This window comes from Lampris incognitus, unplaced genomic scaffold, assembly GCF_029633865.1.
Source record: "Lampris incognitus isolate fLamInc1 unplaced genomic scaffold, fLamInc1.hap2 scaffold_97, whole genome shotgun sequence".
NCBI classification, from domain to species: Eukaryota; Metazoa; Chordata; class Actinopteri; order Lampriformes; family Lampridae; genus Lampris; species Lampris incognitus.
Genome location: NW_026611590.1, coordinates 350001 through 370865, shown reverse-complemented (window position 1 = coordinate 370865; position 20865 = coordinate 350001).

The following is a 20865-nucleotide window of genomic DNA, read 5'->3' as shown; positions in this document are numbered from 1 at the left end:
TTCTTCAACGCCATTGAAGGACTGAACTTAACTGCCAGCAAGGAGCTCGACCTCTTGACAAAGTCGTTAGGAAAAGAGTTCTCAGAGCACGTTACAAGGATTCGCTATGTGCACGTCGCCGACCCTGTAGTGGGCCTACAACATGTCTGGGAACGCCTAGAAGAGTGCTCCCCTGAAGTGATCGAGAGAGCGCTCTTCGAGAGGATAGAGAACTTTCCAAAAATCTCTCAGAAAGACCCCGTAAAGTTGAGGGAACTGGGAGACCTGCTGATGGAGTTAGACTCTGCTAAGTGTGAGGGCTACCTGCCGGGGCTCTCGTACCTGGACACCGCCAGGGGTGTCAACCCGATCGTTGAGAAGCTGCCACACAGTCTACAAGAGAGGTGGATAACTAAGGGTTCCCAGTACAAAGAGCAGCACCATGCCCCCCCCCCCATTCACCTTCTTCGCAGACTTCCTCTGCAGCGAGGCACACAGAAGAAACGACCCCAGCTTTACTCTCCCTTCAGCTCCCTCGAAAACGTCCAACAAGTCCTCCACAGGGTTCTCAAAACATGAGCGATCAGAAAAGGAATCAAGACACGCCAAAACGAATGTCTCCACCCACAAGACAGAGGTCTCAACAAACCGCTCAGCTTCTCAGTCACGCAGTTCGAGCAGCATGCCTGGCGACAAAGGGAAACAATGTCCCATCCATCAGAAGCGCCATCCTCTAAAGAAATGTCGGGGTTTTTGAAGCAAGTCTCTTGAGGAGCGCAAAGCCTTTCTGAAAGAGAATGGTGCCTGCTACAGGTGTTGCTCCTCCACAACTCACTTGGCGAAGAACTGTAAGGCAACTTTGAAGTGCAGCGAATGTGAGAGCGATGACCATATAGCGGCGCTCCACCCTGGACCTCCTCCACGGGACAAAAAAGACAAGGACCCCACCTCAGAGCATGGCGGGGAGAGTGAAGAGGAGGCGCCTCCACCAGCAGTCACCTCTAAATGCACAGCACACCCAGACAGAGCTAGTAACGTCTACATCGTCCTGGACGACCAGAGCAACAGATCTCTGGCGAGGTCTGATTTCTTCCACCTCATCCAAATCAGAGGTTCAGACTCACCGTACACCCTGCGTACATGTGCAGGAGTCACCGATACATCTGGAGGAAGAGCCACAGGGTTCTTGGCGGAGTCGTTGGATGGAAAAAACAAGTGTGCTGCTTCCAACACTCATTGAGTGCAACCATATGCCTGACGATCGGTCAGAAATCCCGACCCCAGAAGCTGCACAGCACCACAGCCACCTGAAGTCCATCGCTCGCAGAATCCCTCGCCTGGACCCTGATGCCCAGATCCTGATACTTCTGGGACACCACATCCTTCAGGTCCACAAAGTCAGGGAGCAACGCAATGGTCCTCCCAGCGCCCCCTATGCCCAACGTCTAGACCTGGGTTGGGTGGTTATAGGGGACGTGTGCCTGGGTTCAGCCCACAAGCCAGCAGCTGTGACTTCCTATCGCACCAGCGTGCTAGAAAACGGAAGGCCATCTCTCCTCACTCTGTGCCCCAACCGTCTCCAGGTCAAGGAAAGGTTCCTCCTTACAGCATCAAACATGACACCCCAGTCCCTGATGACGACAAAGTGGGGCTTTCCATCGAAGATCGTCTGTTCCTGGAGTTCATGGACAGAGAGATGGTGATGGACGACACCAACAGCTGGGTGGCGCCTCTCCCATTCCGATCCCCTCGTCGACGGCTCCCGAACAATCGAGACCAAGCTCTCAGCAGACTTACCTCTCCCCGCCGCACCCTGGAAAGAAAGCCTAAGATGAAAGCCGACTTCGTCACACCTTCATGCAAAACATCTTTGATCGCGACCAGGCTGAGTTGGCCCCACCACTACCGGAGGGAAGTGAGTGCTGGTACTTACTTATCTTCGGCGTCTACCACCCTCAAAAGCCAGACAAGATCAGGGTTGTCTTCGATTCCAGCGCTCAACATCACGGCATCTCCCTGAACGATGTGCGTGCTACTTACCGGCCCGGATCTGAACAACAGCTTGCTGGGAGTCTTGCTGCGCTCCCGAAGAGAAACAGTGGCTGTCATAGCGGACATCGAGCAGATGTTTCACAGCTTCGTCGTTCGAGAAGACAACAGAGATTTCTTGTGTTTCCTGTGGTTCAACAACAACGACCCCAACCGAGAGATTGCCGAGTATCGCATGAAAGTCCACGTATTCGGCAACTCACCATCCCCAGCTGTCGCCATCTATGGACTTCACCGAGCAGCAGAACACAGCTCCAGGGAACACGGAATGGATGCCAAGCACTTAGTGGAACGCGACTTCTACGTCGACGACCGCCTCGCTCTGGCTGGGTTGCGTCCCGAGGGGCAGCCGTGAGTAGAGGGAGGAGTCGTTGGCAGCTTGACTGGAGGTGGCCACTTGCTGTGTATTTAGCATAGCAGCACACTCAGCTGCTCCCTCAACCTGTAGTGCGATGGTAATTGCTCTGGACAGCAGCAGATCGTCTTTTTCCAGCAGGAGAGTCTCACGCACCTTTGCGTTGTTGGTGTGTTCGATTAGCTGGTCGCGAACCATCTCGTCCTGAAGCGCGCCAAACTTGCATGAGCTAGCTAGCCCTCGCAAATTAGCTACGTACTGCCGCACAGACTCACCAGGCAGTTGGTGTCGCTGACGGAATATAAATCGCCGAAGGAGGGCACTCTGTGGAGCAGCGAAATGGGTGCTCATAAGTCCCACAGCTTCGTCAAAGTTTGTGACGTTCCCCAGAGTCCCGAGCACACGATGACCCTCTGCTCCCAAGCAGTGTAGCAACAGAGCCGTCTTCCTAGCCTGGCTCACGTCGTCGAGCCCTGAGGCGATGATGTAATTTTCAAAACTATGTAGCCAGCGAGTCCATGGTACCGGAGGCTCGCCAGGTAACGCCAGGAAGGGGGCAGGTGGTGGGAGAGAGATATCAGCCATCCTCGTCGCCAATATTGTATTGAGAAATCACGTCAGGACACAGCGCTGTCGCTCGACACAACCTCTACGTTGCATTCTTTATTTAGACTGACACAGCATCACAGGCAGACCCGATCAAACAACCCAGAGCCCGCAGGCATCACCAAGCGATCCCAGCACAATAGAACAGCACCAAATCAAATGCAGCACTGTCGATGTGTGCAGACATAACAAGGGGCTTACCAGCGTTTCCCATTGGAAGTAACAACCCCTTTCAGCCCGCGATTTAGCAAACACCGTTCACATGTGTCGCACCGGGCATTCATGCAGCATAAGCCTCGGTTTGTAGCTAAGAGCCGTTCACAATGTGCTGCACGAGGCCTACCTACACATGTTGCTAGTGCTAGCTAACGGTAGCTAGTACAAGAAGTGAATCTCTTGTGCTGCTTAGCTACGGGTGCTTAATAGTGACGAGCATAATCGTTCAATAAACATTAGGCTCACATGCATCGAAACTGACGATATTAAATGATTCCAAGTAGAAAATTCAACAAGCCAACTAGCTAGATAGCATTTGCCTTGGCGTGGGACTGACAAGCTAGCATAAGCTAACGTGAGCTAGTGAAAATTCGCACACATTAAAATGACATCTGGATGTAACGTTATATGTATATAGACATCTCCGATATCGTTATGCAAGCAGGTGAGCGGCTAACGTTAAACCGGAATTAAGCAAGCGAGACTGTGTGGCTAGCTAGAATTAGCAGGCCCCGTTTATAGCAGCTAGCAGCAGGTCTGTCTTCTAACGTCAGCGTAGCCAATCGCTCGGTTGGTTGTCGGTGTGATAACGTGGCAATATTCGCTAACTTTTAAAAAAAAAAAAATTCGCTAACTAACGTTAGCTAGCTTATGCTAGCTAGTCGTTTCCTAGCCAGGCTAGCTAGCTATGAACGTATAAACTGCCGTGCGATAACGTTATAATTAGCTTTAATCAGTCACTTAAAAATCACACCCGAGTGTGCCAAAATGTTACAAAAACATGTCGATATTCAATGTTTACTGGGCTTTTTCGCGCTTCGGCTCACTTCTTACCGAGAAATTGGCACTTGGCACAAGTTGGCCGTGAACTTGACTTCTCCTCAGGGCTCCAAGCAGTGAAAAGAAAAATGGCATAAAATCAAGAGATTTTGAGAACCAAAGTTTGGCTACGTCAGTAGTCACGTGACATACTGGATGGAAAAATAGTCTTTGGTTTTAAGTCAGTCAAATACATTGAACCAATGAGGCCCTGATTTCCATTGAATTAAAGTGATTTTAATACATATATAGACCCAAAATATCATAAATACCATTATATCGGGTCCAATCAAATAAAAAACACGCTTTAATTGAATGGCAGCATATGATCACTTTTTACTGTGTGGATGCAAACAGTGAAACTTATGTAACCCCTTTTTCACTGGCGGGTGAAGTAATACTTGGAGTAGTATTGGTCGAGGATCAATGACCACACCGGGTTATAGAACTCAGGTTTAATCGTGGCTCAGTAGGCAGACGTAATAACCATACGTGGTAGTGGTGTAACCATAATAACAGTCCGGGTAGTACATAGCACCTATTGTAGTTCCAGTGGATATACATGGCGTTATATCACTACAACCAGCTGCACTGATGTTTGCTCGGGAGCTACAGACGCCTGTGGATCTGGTCTTTGGCAAGCCGCCAAACCCACCAGTACGAGTGCCGCCGGGCCAGGACTATGTAGACGCACTACAGGACCGGATGGAGGCTCCTCATCAGCTGGCTCCAGAAAATATGGCTTCTGCAGGGGAAAGGCAGAAGAGAGCCTATGATGTACGTTGCCACTGCAAAGAGTACCAGCAGGGGGACAACGTATGGGTGTATAACCCACGGCGAACGAAGGGACGGTCCCCAAAGCTGAACAGCAACTGGGAGGGGCCCTGCCTCATCCTGAAGAGGATCTCAGAGGTCATCTATAGAGTGAAGCTCCACAGCCGCCCTCGGATAGTCATCCTTCACCAAGATCGCCTCGCACCTTACTTAGTACAGACCAGGCTACCGGGGTCCAGGGAGGGGGTAAGGACACTGCTGGATCAAGCCAACCTCCCTGGATGTCAGCAAGGAGCTACCATTAGAGCACCTTGTTTTGGGCCAGGGAGGGGGCGGGGACACTGGGTTTACAGAGCTGGCCAGGAATGGAAACAGCGGTGACGTCGACGTCGACGGTGGGGGCTCAGACCCAGCGGATGCAGAGCCGCCCCCGTCATCCATCAGCAGCCCGCGGCAAGGAGCAGCCCGGGATGGGAGAGCTGCTCGGCGGAAGAAACCCTCATGGTGGATGGACCCATCCACATGGGATTCGGGTTAGGCCAACGGGACGTTGGTCTTTCAAGGAAGGAGGCAGTGTGGCGAATTCAACTAGAGTGTTCCTGCTCCAAGTTCATTTGCATGTTACCCACGATGCAACTGAAATGTCGATGTTTTGGTTATGTTGTGGGCTATTGAACACGTTAAAAACGGGCATATCTGTTACAGATAGCGGGGATGCGGTGCAAGGTGATGGGGACGTTACGAGAGAAGTTGATTAGACAACATGCTATTTCCCACCATGAGGGTAAAGAGTAGGCAAATAGATAAGGTCGCTTCTGTGGCCAAGAAAAGGATCAAGCTGAGACCAAAACGAATTTGTGACTGTTATGACTAGCTTGGCTTGCGGTCATTAAAAGCTTGCTTGTTAACTCTGAAAGGTTTGCTGAGAAGTCCATTATTTGACCACGTCAAAATATCATCATGTTGATTTTATGTCAACCCATTTGGCCCCGTTACACTGGGAGGAGCCATTACATATGAAGCCCCTGCCCCCCCCCCCAAAAAAAACAAACAAAAACAAAACAAAAATAAAAAATGATGTCAGTCATTTATTTGCGACTGTTGTGCGGACTGTGTGTGTTGAGCAGCGACCCCCGGTACACCCTTGTTACAGTCGTTTTTGCTGACCCGGAAGTTGTACTGTCAAGCAAGCGCCACAAACAACGCGCGCGGACAGCCTGGACACGGCAGCACTGGCACATCCTACAAGATTAATAAAGTGTGAGTATTAATCATATACGTTTTGATGCAAGCTGTGCCTTGCCCCTTTCAGGAGAGGGCTTAATGGGTATTGTGTGTGTGTGTGGGGGGGTGATGTAGACGCAGCCGTGTGTGTGTGTGTGTGTGTGTCTGTGTATTTTCTGTTTGTAGCCGCAGCCGCGGAGACTCTAGTTTGCCGACAGATAGGAAGGTAGCCACCGTTACCAGTGATGATTTGTATGCATCACGGGGAGGGAGGGAGGGAGGCTGCCGTGTGTTAAATGGGACTGCAGTGCAGTGCAGTGGCCGGCCCGTTCTCCACCGCAGAGTTGGTCCGGACTCTTTATGAAGTTGTTACCAGCTACGAGCCAGGCTAAGCTAAATAGACTAGCGAGACACCCACCAGAGGCTTCCAACTACGGTTCGGAGCCGCGACGCTGGAGAGGTAACAGTACTAGACGTGCTGCTGCACTAGACGTTTTGTTGTTTTGTTGTGTTAAGTTACAAGTAAAGCTGAGCGTCGCTGTGTAAGTTAGCTTTTACCTAATCAACGTTAGCCAACTTGCTAAGTAGGCTGTTGCTCTGCGTGCGCGTTTTCATTTTTGGGGTAGCATGCGGCGATAGCTTTTGTTAAAAAGCATGCTAATTTGCCCTGGGAATCAGTGGAGGCTGATGGAAGTGCCCCATTTGTATCTTAACTGTCATCTTCTTCTCTCTATAGACACTGTGGGACCTGAGCAGGACCCAAACAGACCTCACCTACGATGCAGTCCCAGGTAGACCAGTATAGTATGGTCTATAATAGCAGATCATGATCCAGCTCAAGGTTATTGTAGTTCACTAAAACTGAACTAAAACCAGGTGTGAAAAGAGAAGAAAAAAAACAAAAAAAAACGTTTCAGTTCACTGAAATAAAAATAAAACTTGACTTTAGAGGAGCAAGAAGAGGAAGCGAGTGAAGGCAGAGCCGAAGATCAAATGGTGGAAGTTGAAGAAGGAAAACTGTTGTGTGGAGTTCAGGCAGGGGTTAAGACAGGCACTGGGTGGATAGTGGAGAGTTGCCGGACGGCTGGGCAACCACTGCAGAAATAGTGAGGGAGACAGCTAGGAAGGTACTTGGTGTGTCGGCAGGACAGAGGAAGGAAGACAAGGAGACTTGGTGGTGGAGTGAGGAAGTACAGCAAAGTATACAGAAGAAGAGGTTGGCAAAGAAGAAATGGGATAGTCAGAGAGATGAAGAAAGTAGACAGGAGTACAAGGAGACACAACTTAAAGCTAAGAGAGGTGGCAAAGGCAAAAGGCGTATGGTGAGTTGTATGACAGGTTAGACACCAAGGAAGGAGAAAAGGACTTGTACCGATTGGCTAGACAGACGGACCGAGCTGCAAAGGATGTGCAGCAGCTTAGGGTGATGAAGGATAGAGATGGAAATGTGCTGACGAGCGAAGAGAGTGTGCTGAGAAGGTGGAAGGAGTACATTGGGGGGCTGATGAATGAAGAAAATGAGAGAGAGAGAGCAGGTTGGATGATGTGGGGATAGTGAATCAGGAAGTGCAGTGGATTAGCAAGGAGGACGTGAGGGCAGCTATGAAGAGGATGAAGAGTGGCAAGGCAGTTGGTCCTGATGACATACCTGTGGAGGCATGGAGATGTTTAGGAGAGATGGCAGTGGGGTTTTTAACTAGATTGTTTAACTCAATCTTGGAAAGGGAGAGGATGCCTGAGGAGTGGAGAAGAAGCATACCGGTACCGATTTTCAAGAACCAGGGCGATGTGCAGAACTGTAGCAACTACAGAGGTATAAAGTTGATCAGCCACAGCATGAAGATTTGGGAAAGAGTAATCGAAGCTAGGTTAAGAGGAGGAGAGGTGACGATTAGCGAGCGGCAGTATGGTTTCATGCCACGAAAGAGCACCACAGATGCGATGTTTGCTTTGAGAGTGTTGATGGAGAAGTATAGAGAAGGCCAGAAGGAGCTACATTGTGTCTTTGTAGATTTAGAGAACGCATAAGCCAGGGTGCCGAGAGAGGAGATGTGGTATTGTATGAGGAAGCCGGGAGTTGCCGAGAAGTATGTAGGAGTGGTGCAGGATATGCACGTGGAAGTGTGAGAGTGGCGAGGTGACAGATGGGTTCAAGGTGGAGGTGGGATTACATCAAGGATCGGCTCTGAGCCCCTTCTTGTTTGCAATGGTGATGGACAGGTTGACGGATGAGATCAGGCAGGAGTCTCCATGGACGATGATGTTCGCGGATGACATTGTGATCTGTAGCGAGAGTAGGGTGCAGGTGGAGGAGAGCCTGGAGATGTGGAGGTATGCACTGGAGAGAAGAGGAATGAAAGTCAGTAGGAGCAAGACGGAATACCTGTGTGTGAAAGAGAGGGAAGACAGTGGAATGGTCAGGAGTGGAGGTGACGAAGGCATATGACTTTAAATACTTGGGGTCAACAGTCCAAAGTAACGGGGAGTGCAGGAGAGACGTGACGAAGAGAGTGCAGGTAGGGCGGAGAAGAGTGTCAGGAGTGATTTGCGACAGAAGGGTGCCAGCAAGAGTTAAAGGGAAGGTTTACAAGATGGTTGTGAGACCAGCTATGTTGTATGGTTTGGAGACAGTGGCACTGACGAAAAGACAGCAGGAGGCGGAGCTGGAGGTGGCAGAGTTGAAGACGCTAAGGTTTTCACTGGGAGTGACGAAGAAGCACAGGATTAGGCACGATTATATTAGAGGGACCGCTCAAGTTGGACGGTTTGGAGACAAAGCAAGAGAGGCAAGATTGAGATGGCTTGGGCATGTGTGGAGAAGGATGCTGAATATGGAGCTGTCAGGGAAGAGGAGAAGAGGAAGGCCAAAGAGGAGGTTTATGGATGTGGTGAGGGAGGACATGCAGGTGGCTGGTGTGATAGAGGAAGATGCAGAAGACAGGAAGAAATGGAAACGAATGATCCGCTGTGCCGACCCCCAACGGGAGCAGCCGAAAGTAGTAGTAGTAGACTTTAGAGGAAAAAACAAATAAACAAACAAACAAACAAACAAACAAAGTGAAACGATATTGTGCACTTTCAAAAGTAACTAAGATAAAATCCAAATGTTCCTCTTCGGCAGTCTGTCAAAACGATGATGACTGTGATGCAGTTTAAGCGGAGCAAGTTCACCTGTGTGTCATCAGGCCCGCATTAGAGTGACAATATCGAAATAATAGTGAAGAAGAAGACAAAAACAAAGTAAAAAAAAAGTATGGGAGAGCATGGTGAGGGCTGGTCTTGGTTTGTGCCTGCCTAGATGTGTCTATCTGAGCAGTTGGCATTGGTCTGACTTACTGTACCCTTACTGTCTTTCAGCCAATGGAGTATCTTTTCCGGGATGACTGCACTGATGCCGATCCCGAGGATGGAGTGGTTGGTGGTGGTGTCCGAGATCCCTTGCCCCCTGTCAGAAGTGAACCTCGCTGCCCTTCAGGGATTAATAAATCTCATGACATCGACCTGGTGTGATCAGGAGCTCTATATTCAGACAGTTGATCTTGTGCGAAGACTGTGTTCTTGAAGATGACAGTCCCAGGTCCCACATTTTGCAATTTTGTCCCCTCCTTTGGTAGCAAGAAATATTTTTGCTCTTTCTGTCTCTGGCCACTGAGGATGGTAAGATTCATCGATTCACACTGGTGAAGCTAGCCAGCCAGCCAGCCTTTCAGCCAGCCAGTCTGTCAGCCAGCCAGTCTGTCAGCCAGCCAGCCAGTCTGTCAGCCAGCCAGCCGCATGCATGTTCAAGATTTTGACTGCACCGTTAAAACAAGTGTGCACCGGGTACAATTTGGGATGAAACTAGTGAAAATGCCTGTTTGTGAAAGGTCTAAGTGTGTGTGTGTGTGTGTGTGTGTGTGTGTGTGTGTGTGTGTACACTTATTTGCTAGTGCAGGGGTCCAAAGCAGTCCACAGCTCAGGAGCAGAAAGTGATGGTAATAATGTTCGTTGTTTCAGAGCATTAAAACAAAGTGGATTCGGGCGTTCGTGTTGTCGTGACGCAGATTCAAGCCTGTGGTGCGTCTGCTTTAGTTTGGGGGTAAAAATGACGACTTGACTTGTGAAAGTCTTTCTGTCACACTGATGACGCGCTGCTTGCTGTTCAGTGAAGTGTTCTAGTACAACAATGTGCACACTTGAGTGTTGAACTCCTGTTCACGGTCAGTAGGTGAACTTGACATACACTTAAAAGGGTCCTTTTAAAGGTGCAGCGTTGCGGTCGGCATCACTGATACGTGCCAGCATGAAATGCATATTTGAAATGGGCAGAAGGAGGGAATTAAGTACCCCAATTTAATTCCCCAAAACGTGTTGAAACTGAATTTGTGATGACGGACAAACCCACCGCCCTCTGCTGGCTCCGTCCCTTTGGAAATGTGGGGGACATTCAAGTTTGGCTATGCAAAGTTGACTTTGTTTCCCCTTGTTGTTTTGACTTGACTAAGTAGTAAATTGTGTCGCTAATAACTCGAAATGTATAGCAAACAAATGTCAACAGCTTGGAAACATGTTGTTATTCTTTTCTGCCTTAACATGACACTGGCAAACAGCACATAAAGGAAGCGTGTTAGGTGGTAAACCCTTTAAGACACGTTTATACATCCTATCAACAAAGCCTGCGCCACATTTGATGGCTGTCGCCATAGCTTCCTTACATTCACAGTATTTCACCCAATGTGCAGTGGGAAATGTGACGGCGTGGCGCTAACAAGTGGAAAACAAATCTGCCATCCGTTCCACACGTGTGGTCGAAGCGGACGGTGATGTTAGCGAAAGTAGTAATGAATAAATAAATAGATAAACAAATAAATGTTATGCGTGCGGTACGGACGAAGACTCGGCACTCGGACAGACTTCACTGGTCTTTAATGTAACATTGTCTTATCTTGCAGACGTCCACGTGTACACGGCTACAACTCTCTAGCAACGGAACAACGCTCTTCCTCGAGGCAAGTATACATATAGTATATGTATAGAAGGTTGTGTAGAGAAGGTTGGATGATGTAGGGATAGTGAATCAGCAAGTTCAGTGGATTAGCAAGGAGGAAGTGAGGGCAGCTATGAAGAGGATGAAGAGTGGCAAGGCAGTTGGTCCTGATGACATACCTGTGGAGGCATGGAGATGTTTAGGAGAGATGGCAGTGGGGTTTTTAACTAGATTGTTTAAGTCAATCTTGAAAAGTGAGAGGATGCCTGAGGGGTGGAGAAGAAGCATACCAGTGCCGATTTTCAAGAACCAGGGCGATGTGCAGAACTGTAGCAACTACAGAGGTATAAAGTTGATCAGCCACAGCATGAAGATTTGGGAAAGAGTAATCGAAGCTAGGTTGAGAGGAGGAGAGGTGATGATTAGAGAGCAGCAGTATGGTTTCATGCCACGAAAGAGCACCACAGACGCGATGTGTGCTTTGACAATGTTGATGGAGAAGTATAGAGACTGCCAGAAGGAGTTGCATTGTGTCTTTGTAGATTTAGAGAAAGCATACGACAGGGTGCCAAGAGAGGAGGTGTGGTATTGTATGAGGAAGTCGGGAGTTGCAGAGAAGTATGTAGGAGTGGGACAGGATATGTATGAGGAAAGTGTGACAATGGTGAAGTGTGCAAGGTTGGAATGACAGATGGGTTCAAGGTGGAGGTGGGATTACATCAAGGATCGGCTCTGAGTCCTTTCTTGTTTGCAATGGTGATGGACAGGTTGACGGACGAGATCAGGCAGGAGTCTCCATGGACGATGATGTTCGCGGATGACATTGTGATCTGTAGCGAGAGTAGGGTGCAGGTTGAGGAGAGCCGGGAGAGGTGGAGGTATGCACTGGAGAGAAGAGGAATGAAAGTCAGTAGGAGGAAGACGGAATACCTATGCGTGAATGAGAGGGAGGACAGTGGAATGGACAGGATGCAAGGAGTGGAGGTGACAAAGGCATATGAGTTTAAATACTTGGGGTCAACTGTCCAAAGTAACGGGGAGTACAGGAGAGAGGTGAAGAAGAGAGTGCAGGCAGGCAGGGTGGAGTGGGTGGAGAAGAGCGTCAGGAGTGATTTGCGACATAAGGGTACCAGCAAGCATTAAAGGGAAGGTTAACAGGATGGTTGCGAGACCAGATACGTTATATGGTTTGGAGACAGTGGCACTGACGAAAAGACAGCAGGAGGCAGAGCTGGAGGTGGCAGAGTTGAAGATGCCAAGATTTTCACTGGGCGTGACGAAGAAGGACAGGATTAGGAACGATTATATTAGAGGGACAGCTCAAGTTGGACGGTTTGGAGACAAAGCAAGAGAGGCAAGATTGAGATGGCTTGGACATGTGTGGAGGAGAGATGCTGGGTATATTGGGAGAAGGATGCTGAATAGGAAGCTGCCAGGGAAGAGGAAAAGAGGAAGGCCAAAGAGGAGGTTTATGGACGTGGTGAGGGAGGACATGCAGGTGGCTGGTGTGACAGAGGAAGACACAGAAGACAAGAAGAAATGGAAACGGATGATCCGCTGTGGCGACCCCTAACGGGAGGAGCCGAAAGTAGTAGTATATATATATATATGTGTGTGTGTGTGTATACATATACTATATACATATACACACACACACACACACACACACACACACACACATATATATATATGTATATAGCGGCCCCTTACCGATGGGCTCCAACACTGGTAAATGCCTTAATTGTCAAAGGTGGGATACTACACCCCCTTCCCTTTTAAGGTAAGAATACAATCAACAACAGTGTCAACAATCATATAAGTTTCACCAGCTTCATAAAGGATTAGAGTAAAACAGATAAGTAATCTTAAAGCACGTTTTTTTTAAACATGTTAAAGTTCATCAAGTTCAGAGTTCAATCTTCTACACTAAACAGTAGTCTCCTTTGTTTGCCTCTTTTCCCTGATCGTGATTTCCGGCAGCAAATATGCCAGTGTTGTTTGTTTTGAAGCTGGTGAAGGTAGTGTACATTATTTGCAAGATATTTACAAGTTATGTGTAGCTATTTCCATGTCACTTTAATGGACTATGTGAACACTGTAGCCTGTTTTATGTCTGTGGCTGTATAATATGAGTTATATAGCATACAGTAACTGGTCTCATCTTCTGTGTCATTTCACTTTTACAAATGTATTCTTTCATGGGGATGACGACAACATTAAAGAGCATTCAACTTCACTACAGCCTCCGACTTTCTCTTGAAGCCTGTTCGCTATCTGTCAATTTGTATGCATCAAGGATAGGCAACATGGTCCAGAAAGGTCCGGTGTGGTTGCAGGTCTTTGTTCCAACCAATGAGTTATGTAACCAGCAGCATAGAACACCATAGGACTGCCCCCGTTACAGTTACACACCTGAGTCTACAAATCAAGGTCCTTAGCAAAGATTATTGGTTGACTAATAGAATGAGGTGTGTAACTGCTTGGTTGGAACAAAGACCTGTCAGGGTCTGTCGTGTGTCAGTTTCCCGTTATATTTTGATAGTCTTGTCTCTGTGTTCACGTCCTGTTCCCCGTGTGATTACCTGTCCCGGCCCTTATGTGTTTCACCTGTGCCTCGCTATCCCTTCCCTCCTGTGTGTATTTAACCAGTGCTCCCCTGTGTGTCAGTGCCAGATTGTCTTGTCTCCTAGAGCAGCATTCCAGCATTTCATGTTAGAGAGTATCCCCGTGTCTGACTGTTTCGTTCCTGGTTTCCGAGTCTCAGTCTCCTGTTTTGGTACCGTCGCCTGTTTGTTAGTCCGCCTGGTTCTTGAAGCCTTGTGCCTGCCGATTTTGTACCGCTGCCTGTCTGATTGCCTTTCTGGATTTTGACCCTTGGACCGAATTATAGACCCTGAGAACTGGTTACTGTCTGCCTGCCTGCATTTGTGTCGGCCAGTCTCTGTGTTCTTGATAGAACAATCTGGCCAAGATGGACACAGCAGAGCAGGACTCCGTGCTCGCTACCCTCGAAGTGCAGGAGCGTCGGCTCCGACAACAGGAGGAGAAGATTGAACAGGTGCGTCTGGCTGTGGCAGAAGCTTCCCAGCGCAGTGAAGCGGTGTGCGGCACAGTTACCGCTCAAGTCAACTACGTCATCGGACAGCTTCAAGCCATGGGCTCAGCCACTCACCCCTCTCAGTCAGCTGAAACCCCTGCGCCGGCCTCATCGTCAGCTCCGGCACCAGAACCGCCTCTGGCTCCTGCTCCTCCCTCAGAAGTCAGACCCGTCAGGCTCTCCAGTCCGGAAAGATTCTCTGGGGAATCCGATGACTGCCGCCCCTTCCTCTCTCAGTGCGAGCTCCACACACACACAATATGTACACTATATGTATAAAAGTTTTGGGATAACTGACCATTACACCTACGGGAGCTGTAATGACATCTTAGTCTAAATCCATAGAAAGCCATATTCCACGAAGCTCCCGGCGCACAGTTTTTGTGCCGATGTTAATGCCAGGGGAAGTTTGGATCCCTGCAGAGTCAACAGAGCGTTGGCGACTTGAGTTGCTGTTGTCCTTAAAGGCTTGCACTTTTCAATAATAGCACTTACAGTTGGTTGACGGTGGAATATCCAGCAGGGATGAAATGTGACGAGCGGACTCATTGCAAAGATGGCATCCAGTACCACGCTTGAATTGAAAATGTGTACAAGATGATATTGAAAATGAGGAAAGCATTAGGAAGGAAAGGTGATGACATATGAAGCATAAAGAATAAACGGGATGACATTGAGCCCAAAGATATCTTTTGAGCACCTAAGCTAGAGAGGACGATGTTGTGAACAGAGCTACTAGTACAGCAAGTACGCCCCTGGTACAGCAAGTACGCCGCTGGTACAGCAAGTACTGTAAAAGCGATGGATGTGTGTGAAGGAGAGATGCTGGGTATATTGGGAGAACGATGCTGAATAGGAAGCTGCCAGGAAAGAGGAAAAGAGGAAGGCCACAGAGGAGGTTTATGGACGTGGTGAGGGAGGACATGCAGGTGGCTGATGTGACAGAGGAAGACGCAGAAGACAAGAAGAAATGGAAACGGATGATCCGCTGTGGCGACCCCTAACGGGAGGAGCCGAAAGTAGTATATATATATATATATATATGTGTGTGTGTGTGTGTGTGTGTGTGTGTGTAATATATCTATACACACACACACACACACACGTATATATATAGCGGCCCCTTACCGATGGGCTCCAACACTGGTAAATGCTTTAATTGTCAAAGGTGGGATACTACACCCCCTTCCCTTTTAAGGTAAGAATATTGTGGCGAACGTAGAAGCAACGACAAAGGTAACTTTGCAGCCCCTTTATTGAACTCACACAGAAACAAGAACTTACAGAAATGTGTTACAATACATGGGGGTCATCTACTCGAACAACAAAGTTGTTCAGGGTTTCAGTTCCAAGGTTACACAACACAACAGAATGACAACTACAATTACACCACAACACATAGTAATCACATAAACACATAAAACCACATAAAACACTTACAAAACATTTAATAACAACTGACAATCTGCACGCAGTGCCTGATGGGTAAACCAGGACAATTGGCACAATTCTGACGGGGTAGCAACTTCGCTACATTACCCCCTCCAGCGTGTCGCCTGTCCTCAGCCGACAACAAAGTCCCTATAGCGAAGGGGAAGCCGTCTCCGCCGCCGCGGGGTCACGGGTCCCTGTTCCCCACTGTCTGTCCGGTTGGTAGGGCCTGTGGGTGTAGGAGGGACCGTCCCGGATGGGCTAAACTGATCTACAGGTTCTTCAGCCAAGGGGCGGTAAGGTGCCAAACAGTCCCGGTGCAGAACTACCACCCGCCCCCGGACACACAGTTTCACCCGGTACACAACATCTGAAAGCTGCTCCAACACCTCACAGGGCCCCACCCACTGGCTGGCGAGCTTGGGGGAGACTCCTCTCTTCCGGATTGGGTTGAAGACCCACACCTTTGCTCCTGGGGTGAAGGAGCGGCCCTGACAACGAGTGTCATATGCCCGCTTTTTTTTTTGCACCTGCCTGTTCCTGATGCTGCCGAGCAAACACTTGTGCCTCGGCCAGACGTTGTTGGAGGTCCCGCAGGTACTCGAAACCGGGTATCTTGGGAAGGTCAGTACCCGGGGGCGTGCCAAAGGCTAAGTCCACAGGGGTCCGCAGTTCTCTCCCGAACATGAGCGCGGCCGGTGTACACCCGGTACTTTCTTGTACCGCCGACCGGTACGCCCACAGGACCAGGGGTAGATGACAGTCCCAGTCTCGCTGGTGCCGTGAGGTGACAATAGCGAGTTGTGTTGTGAGCGTTCGATTGAACCTCTCCACCAGTCCGTCGCTCTGGGGGTGGAGGGGCGTGGTCCTGGTCTTCTTCACCCCCATGCGTTGACACACCTCAGCGAATACCTGTGCTTCGAAGTTCCGCCCCTGATCGCTGTGTATTTCTTCGGGCGCACCGAACCGACAGAACATCTCACACACCAGCCGCTCGGCTGTAGTGGCAGCGCTCTGGTCTGGGACCGCATACGCCTCAGACCATTTGGTAAAGTAGTCCATGGCCACAAGGACGTACCGGTTTCCGTTGTCTGTGGTGGGAAATGGGCCAAGAAAGTCCACACCGACCCGTTCCATGGGGGGCCCCCACCTGATCTTGTTGTAGAGGGGCATGGGAGCGTCTGGTTGGTCCTTTCTTGGCAGTGCAGGCATCACAACAGTGCACAAAAAGTTCAGTGTAATGCCTGCATCCGGCCCAGTGGAACCGTTGGCGCAGTTTGTTCAGCGTCTTTGCCACCCCATAGTGACCTGCCCCCACCGAGCCGTGGGCTGCCCGTAGCACTCGTTGGCGCCAGTCCTTGGGCACCAGTAACTGCCACACACTTCTTCCCCGGCCCGGCGCTTGCCAGACTCAGTACAACGGTCCATCACGCCGGGCCAAGGTGGCCCACTGGGAAAAGTAGGCCTTGGTCTCCACCGACATGGCAGAGACAGCTTGCCAGTGGGGGTGTGCCTTGGCGTCGACCCACTGTCCCACCCTGGCCAGGGTGGGATCACTATCCTGCGCTGTTTGCCACTCCTGCTTGTCCATTGCCATCAGCCACGCCTCCTCTGGCTCAACCTGCCGCGTGGTGGATACTTGGAGGATTGCTCTGTCTCGCTCCTCTTGGCGCTCACAATGTCTACAATCCTTGCGGGGACGACGGGAGAGGGCATCTGCATTGCTGTGCAGGCGCCCGGCTCGGTGCTGGGTCTCAAAGTCGTAGCTCTGCAGCTCCTCAATCCACGTAGCCACCTGGCCTTCGGGCTCCTTAAAGCTGAGCAGCCAGATCAGGGCCGCATGATCCGTCCGCAGGAGAAAGGTCTGGCCATAGAGATAGGGGCGAAAATGATTGAACGCCGCGACCACCGCCAGGAGCTCGCGTCGTGTAATGCAGTAATTGTGTTCAGGGCAGCTCAAGACACGACTGTAGTAAGCCACCACTCTCTCTCCCCCAGCAACTTCCTGAGACAGGACGGCCCCCAGCCCCACATTGCTGGCGTCTGTGTCCACGATGAAGCGGCACTTAGGATCAGGAAGGGCCAGGATGGGTGCAGTGATCAAGGCGGTGCGGAGCCGGGCAAAGGCGGCTGCACAGTTGTCGTCCCAGTGGAACTCCCGTCCCTTCTCGGTGAGACGGTGTAGGGGACTGGCAACGGAGGAAAAGTTGCGGACAAAACGTCGGTAGTAGGAGACGAGCCCCGTGAAGCTGCGCACCTCGCTGACGTTTCGCGGAACTGGCCATTTCTCGACCGCCTCCACCTTAGTAGGATCAGGGGCCACGCCCTCTGCCCCCACCACATGGCCCAAAAACTTGGTCTCACGTCGAAGGAGGTGGCATTTCTTGGGGTGCAGGCGCAGGCCCGCCCCCCCAATGGCTGGGAAGACCTGACGGAGGTTCTCTAGGGCAAGCTCGAAGTCAGCGGCATGAACCAGAAGGCCATCAAGGTAAACCACGCACCGGTTGCGGGGAATGTGAGCCAGCACCCTCTCCGTTAGTCTCTCGAACGTGGCGGGGTCATTGCAGAGACCAAAGGGCATCACACGAAACTGCCAGAGTCCCTGACCGATGGTGAAGGCCGTCTTGGGTCTGGCTTCTGGTGCCAGCTCCACCTGCCAGTAACCGCTCCGTAGGTCAAGTGAGCTGAACCACTGTGAACCTGCGATGTGGTCCAGAGCGTCGTCATTGCGGGGCAAGGGGTAGGAGTCCTTGCGAGTTGCATTGTTCAGCCGATGAAAGTCCACACAGAACCTCCAGGTGTCATCTTTCTTTTTGACCAGGATGGCAGGGGCGGCCCAAGGGCTATTGGATGGCTCTATCACCCCGGCCGCAGCCATCTCTAGAATCATCCGCTCTGCAGCTTCACGCTTGGCAAGCGCTAACCGGTAGGGTCGCAGTCTAATGGGTGGGGTTGTACCAGTGTCGATTGTGTGCTGCACCAGGTTGGTCTGGGTGCACTCCTCTTCGCGTGCAGCGAAAATCTCAGCGAACTGTTGGAGCAGGTCTTTCAGCTGTTGACTCTGCTGAGGGTCCAGCCCTTCACTGCTCCGCTGATACAGCTTCTGGATGGCGGCAACAGTGTCCGGCGAGGGTGTCTGAGGAACGGTAGCCTCGATGAGGGTCGTCGTCATTGTTGGTGGGCTAGGCAGTGTCGTCATCCCCTCGGTTGGCAGTGGAGATGGGGGCGGCGGCGGCATGGTGACAGGTGGAGTTGGCTGGATGTGGATACGTCCCACCTTCCTCTCTGGACGGCGCCGGAGGGCCAGGGTCTCTGTGCCAAGGTGAATGGCATTACTCGACACATCGACCAGAGCCCCCCAGCGAGTCAGCAAATCCAGCCCGATGATGCGAGGGTCTTGTATTTCAGCCAACCAAAACTCGTGGGTGGCTGCAACTTTCCCTGCCCGCACCTGCAGTGCTCTCTTCCCCAGCATGCTGGTTAGTTCCCCAGTCACAGTTCTGATTTTACGGGTGGTGGGCCTCCACTCTGTCTCTGGCAGCACCCCTGGACGCACAATGGAGATGGTGGACCCTGTGTCCACAAGGGCCCAGCAGCGGTGTCCACCAATGGAGCAACAAAGAGAGAGACCGTGTGCGTGGCCCACTCTGCCGATCTGGGAAGAGTTCTTAATGGGGGATATGGTCGGTCGGCTGGGTAGCAGTCTCCCCGCGGTGCCACCCCATTCTAGTTTTCCGACTGGGGAGTGCTACGGCGTCGTGGTGCAGGGGCAGGGCAGTCACGGGCCTTGTGCCTCGCTTCTCCACAGCGGTAGCATGGATCACGAGGCGACCAGGGTCTGAAGGGTGGTTGGCATCGGCCTGGTTGCTTTCGGCGTGGTGACGGACAAGCCTGGCAGACGACCCCTCTTTCGACGTCTCCTTCATCTGCGTGGACCTCAGCCTGACGCACTCGGGGTCTTGGTTGGTTGTGTGGGGCCATCACAGCCTCCACCCACTCTGCCTCTTCCAATGCAGTCTTGAAGGCTGTAGGTGCCGTGATGCGGAGGTGCTCCTTCAACCTCTCTGGGGTGAGCCCCTGGATGAAGGCACTCAGGGCTAACTCGTCACGAGCTGCTGGATCAAAGGTGGGGTAGCCACGATGTGCAAAGAAGTGCACGTCTGCTGCATAGGTTCCCAGGGTCCCGCCCTCTTGGCGGCGCCGGCGGGCCAGTCGGTCTCGCATGCTGTCAGTAGAGACCCGTTGACCAAAGCAGCGGCCAGTGTCTCGTAATCCTGCTGTTCTGACGGCATAAGGTCGAGCAATACCTGCAGCGCATTCCCTTCGAGCGCCAGGGCAACATGGGCATCAGTGTCTTGGGTGCTCCACTGGTTGTGACTTGCTACCAGTTTCACTTGAGCTAGGTATGGCTCCAGGGCTGTGATGCCCGCATACCGTGGGAGCTTGAAGATGCTTGGGGATGGCAGCGTCACACTGGTTACTGTCTGCCTGCCTGCATTTGTGTGGGCCAGTCTCTGTGTTCTTGATAGAACAATCTGGCCAAGATGGACACAGCAGAGCAGGACTCCGTGCTCGCTACCCTCGAAGTGCAGGAGCGTCGGCTCCGACAACAGGAGGAGAAGATTGAACAGGTGCGTCGGGCTGTGGCAGAAGCTTCCCAGCGCAGTGAAGCGGTGTGCGGCACAGTTACCGCTCAGGTCAACTACGTCACCGGACAGCTTCAAGCCATGGGCTCAGCCACCCCCCCCTCTCAGTCAGCTGAAACCCCTGTGCCGGCCTCATCGTCAGCTCCGGCACCAGAAGCGCCTCTGGCTCCTGCTCCTCCCTCAGAAAGAAGTCAGACCCGTCTGGCTCTCCAGTCCGGAAAGATTCTCTGAGGAATCTGATGACTGCCGCCCCTTCCTCTCTCAGTGCGAGCTCCACACACACACACACACACGATATGTACACTATATGTACAAAAGTTTTGGGATAACTGACCATTAGACCTACGGGAGCTTTTATGACATCTTCATCTAAATCCGTAGAAAGCCGTATTCCACGAAGCTCCCGGCGCACAGTTTTTGTGCCGACGTTAATGCCAGGGGAAGTTTGGATCTCTGCAGTTATTGAGTCAACAGAGCGTTGGCGACTTGAGTCGTTGTTGTCCCCAAAGGCTTGCACTTTTCAATAATAGCACTTACGGTGGAATATCCAGCATGGATGGAATGTGACGAGCGGACTTATTGCAAAGATGGCATCCAGTACCACGCTTGAATTGAAAATGTGTACAAGATGATATTGAAAATGAGGAAAGCATTAGGAAGGAAACGGGATGACATATGAAGCATAAAGAATAAACGGGATGAA